The sequence below is a fragment of the Ascidiella aspersa genome, chromosome 7, assembly GCF_963924565.1.
Source record: "Ascidiella aspersa chromosome 7, kaAscAspe10.2, whole genome shotgun sequence".
NCBI lineage: Eukaryota > Metazoa > Chordata > Ascidiacea > Phlebobranchia > Ascidiidae > Ascidiella > Ascidiella aspersa.
The window spans coordinates 20,785,789-20,798,729 of record NC_139453.1 but is presented as its reverse complement, the minus strand read 5'-3'; positions in this window follow the sequence as shown (position 1 = coordinate 20,798,729).

Sequence of the window (12,941 nt, the reverse complement as noted above, 5' to 3'; positions counted from 1 at the left end):
TTAACTCGCTCGGATCGCTGACTGCAACCTTTAGAGAGGAGTGAAACCTATTCCAAATACTTGATCTTTCTTTGGTGTAGCTCGTTCCCGGTCCTAAAAATCATTTTGGGTCAATTTAGGTATTTTTGGTTTTTGACCTACACTTTATTGCCCTGGTAAGTGAATTTTAAATTTAGAACAGTGAATTACAAACTGTTTTATTTCCCGCCATAAATGCTTATTAAAAAACGCTTTGTTACTCATCACATGTTGCAAAGTTTAATCACGTTTTTGTTGTTATTCTACAGAATAAACAATTTATATCAGGATGGGATTTGAATATGTTGAGACATTTAGACTTTAGAGTATGAAAAGCGTGAAACCATACAAGGCAATGGTATGACGCAGGGGTCGGCAACCTAAGGTCCGCGGGCCGCCCGCCGATGTAATTCATCCGGCCCGCCGCTTCTTTAACAAATTAGACCCTATTTCACTTACTTTTTGACTATTTTAACTATATAAGTGCGAAGAATTTTCGCACTTCGCGCGAATGATCTTTCTACGTCCGGTTTGTTTACGTTTTGATGCTGTTTGTTTCTACTAGATCAGCACTTCTTTACCGTTGCGCGGTGGACAGCTGCCAAAGTGCGTCACGGAAAAACGGAAAACGTATTTCACAATATTGGACATATCTTTTTTTAAATTTTTTTATTTTTTATTTTCGGCAATGTAATAAAAACTTGCGAGAAATTAAAAGAAATACCGGTATACCAAAAAAAATCGCGCTCGCTTCGCTCGCTAGTTCTGCCTTCACTTACAAACGTTTACAAACGCTGACCTAGCTTAACCTTAAATGTTATCGCGTTCCCCAAAGTAGTGTTATTACACTTTTCATTAGTTGTATGGATGACAACGTGTGAACTCGAATTTTGAACCAAACAAACGCCTTTTTTCGCGCTTTGCGCCAACACTTTACAGTCTCCTCAAATTTAAATAAACACGTTTTAAGTGCAAAAACGATCCGGGGCCCGCCTGATGCACAGTTGTTCTAAAATGCTAATAACACAATTCTTAGTGATCATTTTGTGCGGCCCGCAGAGACCTTTGTGAATTTGGTTTTGGCCCGCGACTATAGAAAAAGGTTGCCGACCCCTGGTATAACGTTATGGGAAATATGCTATGATTTTATTAGAACCAACAAAAAATATCACGTTTTGACTTGTTATCAACATTTATTTTGTAAAAGTACCTAAGATTCTCTTATAGAATAAAATACCTTAGGCTCGTGGAATTCGCAATCAGTTAGAAAACTGGCGTCAAACACAAAATCTTATGTAATACAAAACTGCAGAAAAAAGGTATAAAATAGAGATCTCCAATATTTATGGATGCTGCACATAGCCACTGAACTGTCAATAAATTTGCGTAACATACTATTGTTGACTTACCCAGGAGGCAAACACCGAAGACTACGTCACGTTCTGTTAATTTCATCTCTACACTTCTCACTGCAATTAGTGACTTTTGTAGTCGCTGATTGACGCCGTGGAGTCCAACGTTTATCCTTTCAAGAGATGGCGCCTCTAGATTTTAATATAGTTGTTGCAGATCAGTATAGATTATAGTCAAAAGTCCAATAGCAAACATTGATAATATTTTTTAACGTTTCAGCTTTAAAATGTTATCAGCATTAAGGTTTAGAAGACGTTTAAATAAATCTCAGTCAAACTGTAAGTACATTATATTATACTAAAAGTGTACCTGTAACATGTTCAAGATTCATCCTATATTAAAACGGAACTTGAACACTTCTTTGTTGTGTCGCTGTTTTAGCACCGTTATGCTTGCCCCTACTTGAAGTTATTGGTGCGGTTTGAATTTGACTTACGGCTATTATTAGGAGAGTTAGTGATAAAGTTAGGGATGGGATTGGGGTTTAGATTTTGTTCTGGCCAAGTAGGCCTAATTTCGATGGGTTTATGTCTACTTCCGATTTAGACGTTATTCCGACTTTTGGGTTTTAGCTCTATTTTTTTCAAACTGTATTGTTTTCCGACTGTAATATTGTTATAATTTCCATTTTATTGCTGGAGTCTGCCAACTATATTAATAGCATACTGGGAGAGTTTAGGAAGACATTATACGATCAGGATGCATTAGGCTATGCTTTTCTTTTTCGGGTGCAAAAAACAAGTCTGTGGTGTGTTATTCATCCAAGTTGGCAAAACGTATTTGACTAGATTACTCAATTACCAAAACAGGAGGTTTCCTCATATTAAAATCTTAGAAACTGTCTGAATCCCAAAGGATGATCGATTTGAGATCTTTCAGAATAAATCCAATTCATAATATTGGTATATCTCACGCGTCATCGACTCTTTGCGTAAACTTATATTTGTTTTGGGCTCCAGGATTTCGAAATTAAATGTACAAAGAAGTGTCTTACCTGGGTGACAAACCGCAAAAGAAATGGTCTGTAGTAAGTTTAAAAATTCCGATGCAGTTCCAGAATGACCCATGTCGACAACAACTAGCGATGGCCAGTTAGAGCGCAGAAGAGAAAGCTGAAACAAAATAGAAGCTTCTAAACCGCATTGAATGGGGAGCAGTTTTTAGGTTGATTGTTAGCTAGTTTACTTTAAATTTGCCTTCCTAATTTTGTCAGTTCAAAATATATATAGTGATCTAATCCGACAGAAAGCACTTTTATCTCAAAGGAACGTTTTTGGTCAACAGACTTTGAAAGTCAAATTCGTTCGGCTGATCGCAAGACTGGAATAGTGGGAAATGCGAGAATTTTCGGTGTTTGAAAATACTGTTTTAGTAAAGGTTGGGTGCCGTTTGAATATACTCCATAAAACTATAGTCTACCTAAGGTTTTGGCTAGGGATGTTCGATACTTGACAGTTTATTTCGATACCAATATGCTATTTCATTTCTAAGCACCATTTACCTGTTCAGATGCGGGCATCGCTGCAAAAGGCAATGTTTGACAACACCAGTTTACAGTATTATACAGGGCCCGCAAGGCGGTCGTGCTCAACTTATTGCTGTTAATTAATTTGGTCAAAAGTTTAGAATTTGTTTCTGGTGAAGTTATCCGTGAACGGATATGATTGTTATTCGCACTTTGAAACCAATTGTTTGTCGATAGACTGAAATCCATATGTTCGGTTTGAAATCTTGTTGCGGTTCTGCAAAGGAAATGATTTGATAAAATTTCTATTTTGTTACATCAAATTCCAAAACAATATACACAGTGAATAAGCTATATATGTAATAGAAATTAATGTTATTTCAGTTCTTATTATAATTATTATTGTGTCAGTTCATATTTATTATTGTAGCTTAATATATTCTTGTCTTCAATTTTGTATTTGATTCTGATAGCTCATGTAGGCCTAGCAAAAAAAGTCATCAACACAGTAGTTTAGGTGCAGTAACTATTAACAAACATTTGAGTTTGAACGTTTATCAAACCTTCTTAAACTATATGTTGGGGAAGTGTATCCTTATAATCATTACTAAAATTGAAAAAAGTGCTAGAATTACCTTGGAATAGGCCAACTTGGAATGTTAGCGGTTTCCGACATATTTGCACTCCACGGAGCACCAACCGGTGCAAGCGTTTGCTGTTGTTGGGCAACTAAATGAGCAAAATGCCTTTGAAACAAGTCAACAAAAGTGTGTGCTGAGCGCGAAACGATTGGCGCTAAGTCTTGTTTTGTTCTCTTTGTTATATTAGAACCTTCCAAAGACGACAACATCTGTTGTTGGGAAAAACATAGATCCACTGGATGCTGTTGTCCTAATAAAAACACAACAGTTAAAATCCAATAAAATTATAGCATTGTTTGTGTTACCTTAATCTAGTTTTACAAGTTGGTAGTACAGATTATACCTTGTTCTATTATATTGATCCTCATTATATTACTGTTAGCAATTGTTATATTTGATAGTGAATGGTTTTACGTTCGTACGCCACTACACTAATTTAGTATATGTGTTTAAACTTTACCGTTTGCCAGATTGTTGACGGAGGCAAGGCATCTTATGTATTCCGAAAGAGGAGAGCCACCAAAAAGCGGCGCTTTAGCGTCATTGTGCGGTTGAAAGAAATGCTTCTGCTTGGATGGCGAGATGTTTTGATAATTATGTTGAGTAGTTGTGTCAGGAGATTGTGTTCCACTTACAGAGGATCGTGGTGATGATCGATGGTTTATTCCTGCGTAATTTGATCTTGTAAGTTTTTCGGCTATTTGCGTATTTTTCAATGATGTATCACGTGATAGAAAATAACCCCTATGTATTTTAACTTGATTTAATTTGGAAATTCTGCACGAGCTTAACAAACAGAGCACTATAATGGAAAACTGAAAATATTTAAGCGTAATATTAAGAACAATTTTTAATCGTATAATATTAGATTAGGATGCGCTGTGTCAATCTGCTCTTTGCCATTCATGAAAAATGATATGTATAAATCTGCAAATATTGCATATAAATGTTGAACTGCTTATTGCTTTTAATAAAACCTTCGTAAATTGCCCAACAATCCTATTCAGTAATAAAATGTAACAGCAGAAAAATACTCTAGCAAACCTAGTAATTCAGGTCAGACACAATAAACAGATCTTAAAAAATATATATATATTTTTCTCCAATCAAGGCACCGTCAGTATATCTTATTCAAATAAAATTCTAAAAAAAATATATATATTTATCTTTCAAGATCTGTTTATTGTGTCTGACCTGAATTGCTAGCTTTGCTAGAGTATTTTGCTGTTACTGATCAGGAATTAAGGTCGACATTTATCTTGCAAGGGTCAAGGTGATTTATATTATTAAAATGAAATAGGTATCACTTTTAAACATAAACATGCCTAAAAAAACGTATAATACTACCAACCCACTCGACACTACACTGCCGAAGTTTTGATTTAGCTTAAAATTTGTTTCTTTTTACAAACCAAATTTTCGGAACACTGTAGGATAATACGAGCATTGCGTTCAGCCAAAACGTACCTCCGATGCTGAGATCCATGCCGAGTGTTTCCATGGACCGTGTATTGCGATCTGCAGCAGAGTGGCGCCGTTGATCGAAATCGGGCGAGCTAACGTCGGCGTGGAAGCCACTGGTGTTTCGAGGTCCGCGCTCATGCTGCATGTATATAAAATGGCGGCGAAAATGTTACTTTTGTCAACCCAACTTACCTATGTTATAATAAGTTTTGTTGCATTTACTAAATATGAAGGATATTTGTAGAACTATGAACGGCGTTGGTTTTACTGATATTAGAAAATCCGATTAAAATAGAGGTTCAGACATTAGCCCTGAACGTATTTTACTGTTAAAATAAAATGCCTCCCTGGTTCATTGAAACACACGTCGCAGAAAAGATCGAAAATCAAAGCTCTGTTGCTAAAGCTTTCGGGTTTATAAAGAAACAGCCCTTTATAATTATTTATAATAAACATAATTTCATATATGTAGTTTAGTGATTTCAAAAAAGACTAATTTTCTAAAAAAAATATAGTTTATTGAAATATGTGGGAAGAATTACTGTATTGCTGTTATTTATTATTACCTGAACCGCTTCTTTATTCATATTTACTGCTAGACATCGTTGCAGCCTACAGGCTCGACATTGGTTTCGATGTATTTTGTCCACCTTGCACTGGCCATCAACGTTGCCCTGAAAACAGCGAGTTGTTTATTGAAATGAGAAAACATATTCAGACTGTTGGTGGACTTGGTAATAAACGTTGTTTAATAAATAAAAAAAGAGTTTAATAAAATAGTGCAACATGCCCTCTTTAGTTTTTTGGTTTTGCCTTTTAATCATGTTATTCCACCATTAAAAATGTGTTTGTCATTGTTCCACCATTAAAAATACCTTTGTCGTTATTTAAACATTTAAAATACCTTCATAAGAATCCCAAAGCCCATACAGAGGTATAGGTATCTTGTTAAAAGTTTCGAGTAACTCTTTGTTGAAAATGAATAAAGAGTTATTCGAAACGTTCAAAATGATACCTACTTCTTTATGGGCTTAGATATTCTTATTACGTCGTACTACAACCTCCAACCATTATGCTCCAAAAATACCTTCGTCTCACAAATTTTATATTAATGCGAAAAGCAACCAGCAAACTGATTTTTACCTTGCATAAGTATTTTCGGCTTTTTCTAATGCTCCGTTTGAAGAAGCCGCTACATCCGTCGCAAGCAAAAACCCCGTAATGCTTTCCAGAACTTCGGTCTCCGCACACACAACACAAGATGTCGAGAATTCGATCTAAAATTTGACAAAATAGTTTTAAAAAATATATAAGTAACTTGGCATGATAAAATCTTTAAATATTAAGTTTTTTTGAGATCACTGTGACCAGTATATTTTGTTTGGTGTACTTCGCATTTAACGTGCTTACTTTTTTTTCCTGTAACACTTTTGACAGGCATTTTTTTAACATCTTCCCTTGCGAAGTCCTTCCAATCACTATTGTTGCAGAAGCGCTCGTCATATTTGATCATCGCATCTCCCATTTCGACAATTTTCTCACTCCTCCTATATCTGTTGATTTTATTTCTTCTTCTGAGGTAAACTCCTATTTTAGCTTTGAAACTTTCTCACACGCGTATTTAAGCACAAGTAAAATCTGTCAGGTTCCACCTCGCTTTGATCTTGGCTCTCTGGATGCAGTTTGCAAAATTCTGGACCACTGCGGTTGATCTTTAAGAAGTGACCGCGAAATACTTGCTTTCGGGTATAAATAAGGGTTTCGGCGCGTGCAGGGCCTTTTTCTGGCTTGGACTTGGCACAACCCATTCTCTGCATCAGGGAAAATTAGCATCGACCAATCGCCTTTTGAAAAGCGGCTTTTCGCGTTCCCTAATCCGCCACTTATTCGCGACGCTTCGGCGCAGCAGCGGCGTGTATAGTTGATTTCCACTGTAGCAACTTCTCGCTGGCACAACGCGACGCCGCTCAGCGGGTGATTATAGCGAGCTGAGGCAATTTCTTAACGCCGCCACCGCGCAAATCGATGTAGGTGTACTTAAATCTTAGTTAAATTGGCCATTCCAACAGGTCCACATTGGTCGCCATATGCGACGGCCTTGCCCGCATACACCAAGGTCACTCATAGCCAAGGCGATCGTGATTTGTCCTACTTGATTATCCTGTAAAATAAAAATGCGGAAGATAAGGAAATTTAATTTCCAAATGTGGTACGGGGATTCTAAAAATAATATTTGAAGGTTAAAAATTAAAAAAAAAGTTATATTTTCCAGCTTATAAGTAAGTTTTAAACAATAACAAATCTATTTAAAAAAATATTAAAGAAGAATAAAGTCAGAATCAATCGAATTTATTAGTTAAGCGGCCAACGAAATGTTTTGACAAAGTTGAGTTTATTTGATATATTTTTTTTAGTTATTTAGTTAAATCTTTCAGTTAGTAATTGTTTTTTTTTCTACTGACAAAGTTTCTTACCCTCCAGTGTTGAGGTTATTGCAGGACGACCAACGTAGCTGAGGGATTATGCGACGTTCTTCCAATATGTGAGCATTAGGCGCAACGTGTCATCCGACAGGGAACACTTGATTTGATAATGCGGCACATTGGGCCGACACCGCCATTCATATACGGGCATTATGACGGATTGTCGGATAATCATCTGTCATTTTGATTTTGCTCGGCAGCGAAGTGCACGGTTGCGATGCGCCCTAATCGCAAACGACAAATCGAGCACCGGTGATTGGGCAATGAAGTGCCATAAAACGTCCGTTCCCATCAACAGGCCAGTGACGTTCCGCCACGATCTTCACCCTTGACAAGCTGTTATGGTCAAGTTGAGTCGCTGGCCGTGATCAGATTTAAACCTCAAATGCTGTGCTATACATATACGCGAGAACGGTGTTGTGTTCAACGGACAGGCCATTAAATTTGTCTAAGTTGTTCAAAATGATCAGAATTTTCTTTCGAATAACATATTCTGCCCGAATGGTTAAAACAAACGGTTTTTAGATACTGATGATGCTTTTAATAGCGAAATATATTTATCATATTATAACATCTAAACAAACCGATTTTTGGTTTACTAAGTTCTGTACTAAGTTCAATGTTTGTTTAAAATGATTAAGCCTAATGTGTTATTAAAGCGATTTTGTTATAAAAATTGCGATATCCCCGGAAATAGTGTGAATTTCATATTGGAATTCAGAAATAACTTTACCGCTTATCTGTCTGTTCCCACAGTGATATTAAATCTCGAGTCAGTTGGCGATGGCGATTCGAAGCGGTCAAGCGGCTCTTGGAATCGGAAGAACTCATCTCGTTGCAAGCCGGAATTAGATTAAATCAGACGCGCGTCCAACTTGTTGTTTCGAGAAGGCGGCTCAACTGTAGTTTTCACCGAATTAGGCCTGGGACCCTGGAGAATAGCGATGTGTGACCTAATAACACCACTGATCGTTGATCTCATTAGGCGTGAAAGTTTAATCGTTTAACATGGAATTTTAACTCGACGTTTTGCGGTTTTTGAAGTGCACGCGACAAAAGGGACCCTATTTTTAGTTTTGAATATTTTCTGCAAAACGGTGCAATAGAGAATATCACGAACTAGGCAACTGTTACAAATATAGCGGGTGTGCATTTAAACGAAACGCTTGGACAAATAAATCAAAAATAGTGTTTAGTAAATTAAACTAGACGTTCTAGTTGATCACATATTTGCCTTTCAACTAAACGTCATTATTTGCTCCTTTTGAGGCCAATGTTTATTTGATTTTGTTTTTTTACCTGAATTCCCGACACAGAAGTGTATTATTGCTGTTTATATGAAGTTCGCAATAAAACCTCAATAGACATGTTACCTTGGTCATGTTTATCTTGCGAATAAGTTGGCAAGGTTGTCAGATATTTTACAACTGTTCATTAAGGTATCCACCGACTTTTTACAGAAAATGCAAGACTATATACGTTTAAATGCTCTAATGGCACAAAAGGAGTGAAATCAATGTTTAACGCACGACGCTTCGGCATTTGGATGCAAGTTGCCCAACATAAAAAGCAGCGCATTCCTGATCCGATAACGATCGCACATCGGAACAAATTTAAGGGGATTATTGTTTGGCGCGACTTTGCATGCCTGCCGAAATCGAGTGTGTTTGCTTACTGGCGCATTCAAATCGGCTTATAACGCCAGTTCCCACTTTTGCCCGACGTCAGTCAGCAACTGTTGCTTCGAAACCCGCGTCGCAATCAATTCCAGGATTATATACTCCGTCGTATTGTTCTGGATTGCAATACAGGGTAGGCGTGAAGGTTTTGGCAAAACGCATTCTTCACGGCCCGCTACTTCAATTGTTGTTATAGAATTAATAAATCATTCGGTATTTCTGCTGCACTATACGCAAAATTACCAAGTGTTTGGACACAAGATTAATAAGCTTTCGTTTTCATCTATCTATACTCTAATTCGTCTATCTATACTCTAATTCGTCTATCTATACTCTTATAGGGCTGACCAAAATTGTCGGGTCGGGGCCGATACCAGATTCCAAGTGGTAGCATCAGTATTCTTTCGGAATCAATGCTCATCCGATATCAAATTCATAGAGGAGTTTCAGGCATGATTTGTGATCAAACGCTGTGATTTCATACTTTGAAATGTAAATTTGTTGAAAAGTAGTAGGTTAACAACTGGATTGAAAAGTAGTAGGTTAACAACTGGATTGAAAAGTAGTAGGTTAACAACTAAGTTTGAACACTAAAGTAAATTTTGGCCTAATCTGATTAAAATTACATTTACACGTTTCAATTCGATCAAATTTTATTGTTTGAACTGAGTAAGACGTTATTCGCGTTTCCCCAGACATATCGGATACCGAAATCAGAGTAAAATGTCGCGTTGGACACATCATACTAGTCCAAGTACAATTCGATTATTTCACTTAAATTAATTTAATTACACTGTAAATACGACCACATTTTCATGTTAAAACTATAACTTGCGTCAGACCATCATGATCAGTTTTACATTGGCGATAATTTTAAATGCAGTTTGCCTTGCTTAATGTGCATTATATTTATGTGGTTCCTCCTTGCCGTCGACTAAAGCAGCCGAACAACAGTGCTATTAGTGAACCAATTTTTTATAATATAATATAAACTCAATCAATTAAAAAACGCTTTTCTTGAATATTTTAAATTTAGCGCATTGTTTGATTCATCGTTTTGATGAAGTTATTTAAAACGCCCTATAGTGTGACTGAAAAAATCAAAACTCAACATTAAAGCAAACATTTCGTCAAGGATTTGGATCGCGACAAATGCTGACGTACGCATATTGGATTGCTCTAAAAGGTTAAAAGATTTCAGTTCTTTCAGCTAAAGGACGCGTGTTGCTACGCGTGACCGATTCGACCGCACGTTCCTCAAGGTTAATCTGCCCCTTAACATCGCACCGTTGGCATTTAACTCGTAGATTGACTGGCGAGAACTTCTGCCGGTCCTTCTTCGAACAACGTGTGAGAGCACGCGCGGCCATTGTAAGATAAGGGTTTCACGCCGAGAGTGGCGGGCCTCGATGCTATTTTGGACTCGCCGACAATCGAGTTAAACGTCCATAACTAACCGGTGGCGAAGTTAATCCGAGTCGCTAGGCGCCAACATTGCGACACAGCCCGTTCGCCGTTTGTTCAGTTTCGATACTTACAGTTGATAAAGCCTGATTTATTTTTAAAATAAAATATCAACATCTTTTCTTCCGAAAAAATTCAAGAGAAATTTGACATTTTGAATGCTACAAAATAGAATACTATGTACAAAAATGCAGTCAAATACACGGTCAAAAATACCTAAATACCAGTATTCACAACTTTCAAGTAATGTGAATATACGTTCCCAGAAAGTAAGGTTGCCAATATTTATTAATTTATACGTTTTTTCCTGTTGTATAATTACGTATCACGTTTTAACAGTTACAATAGAAACGTCAAGCGCACTTTGGCCTTCCAAATCTGCCTTTGACAAAACTTGACATATGGCCTTTTATCAGAATAAATTTGCGCTAGATAAGAAGCATTGTCGTATTGCTTTTTTACTTTCAGTTCTTCGTGGGATTATTATAAAATTCCGAGTGTGAGATAATATGAAGTACTTTTTATGTGTGGGCGGAATATGGGCAAACAAGCTTAAGAGAGCAAACAATTAAAGATTGGAAAGCTTCTCTCGAGTATCCGATAACCCCTATCGGAAAGCAATATATGGTTCCCCACTGTAGTGTTATTCCCACTTTGCAGCATAACGCAATTATAAAGGACAGCACTTCTATGGAACCTTGTTGTATAAAGGTAGATGACCGCAAGCAGTTTAATAACAAAATTGGGGTAAAACATTTGAAGGTTAAAAAAAGTTTGTTTTGAATACTTAAACAATCACAAAGTAAATCGGGCAAGCATCAAAAAGTTGTAGTTAGGCAACTGAAAATGCATAATATTTGATACTTTGTTCAGGTGTACGTTTAACGTTTGCTACGATGTGTTATGAAAACAAGCTTTCGGTATTAATTGTGAGTATTTTATGGTTCACATTTACTCAAGGTTCTCACTTACATGGAGGATATTCCAATTGGAAGGTGGTGGCCGAGACAGGAACATTAGCCACGGTAAAGTAAAGGAGTTTTTTACGAATTTTCAGACGAAAATCAATTAGAAATGGAACCGCCGGGGAAATCCCAATAAATAGAATCTTTGGGGAAACACAACCAATCTAAAACAATTTTTAAAAGTTAAAACAATTGTCGTTACAAAAAATATCTTAAGTTTTAAGCAACATATTTGTGAAATGGAATATTTGGGCGCGTCATTTATTTCTAGTATACCGTTGTGTTGTGAGTCGTTGGTATCCACGGGCTTTATTCTCTAAAGGCGCTGACAATAGGTAATGCAAAATGTTCCATTTTGAAAGAGTAATTTTCTTTAGAAATATGTCAAGCAAATTTTAAGACAAGATTAATTAGTCGACGGTCGAAGATTTTTATTCTTTGAAACATTTTTCAGGTATAATTCTTTAAAACATTTTACAGGTAAAATTTACATCGATGCATTACTCCCGTTCGCATTCGAGCAACTACTTCAGTTGCTATGAAACCTACCCGGGATATAGCAGCATTGGGTCTTTCAGCGTTTATGAAGATATAATCGATTCCGATCTAAGCAGCTACGCAAATTGGAACTCATACCAATCCGTGCAAAATGTTACAGTCCCCATTGGATCTGTTTGCAAAATGAGGTTAATAAATTCTATGTTTTGTTAATCCTTGGATTGCCTTATTGGTCTTACTATCTTGGTCTGCTGCGAAAGTTAAACAAAAATAAATCAACGTTTTCTATATTAGTTAATTTCGTTAAACTGCGTTCTTGTAGAGCTTCCGTTTGTTGCTGGGTGAGTGGTCTATACAACTTTGCCTATGATTGGAGTTCGCCAGTGCTAATAGATCTTCGAAGAAGGAGCGACACTGGGAAATTCAATTCTGCTCCAATTGCAATGTACCAACCTTTAACAAGGTTAGATTAAAGGTTTCGCAGACTTACAACACATCGCTTATAATGTGTTTAAAATGGTTCTGTACTAAACACAAACCGATCTGCCGATTTATGGGAGCTGTTTTGTATGATAAATACTATTTTTTGTTATTGTTGCGAACTCCATGAGTGCCTCTTTGACAATACCACGCGAATGGTATAATACATTATATCATCTGCACGAAGGTTATTTATTCAGGATAAATTTTTCATTGATAAAACTAGATTTTCTACAATTAGGGTGTTTCAAAACAACTTCATTATCGAAAAGAGATTTAATCTACTTGTGTTAGAAATCGTTACTGTAATAATTGTTATTTAGATTTGTGAGAGGTTGTTCTAGCCACGTCATTATTCCGTTGTATGATGA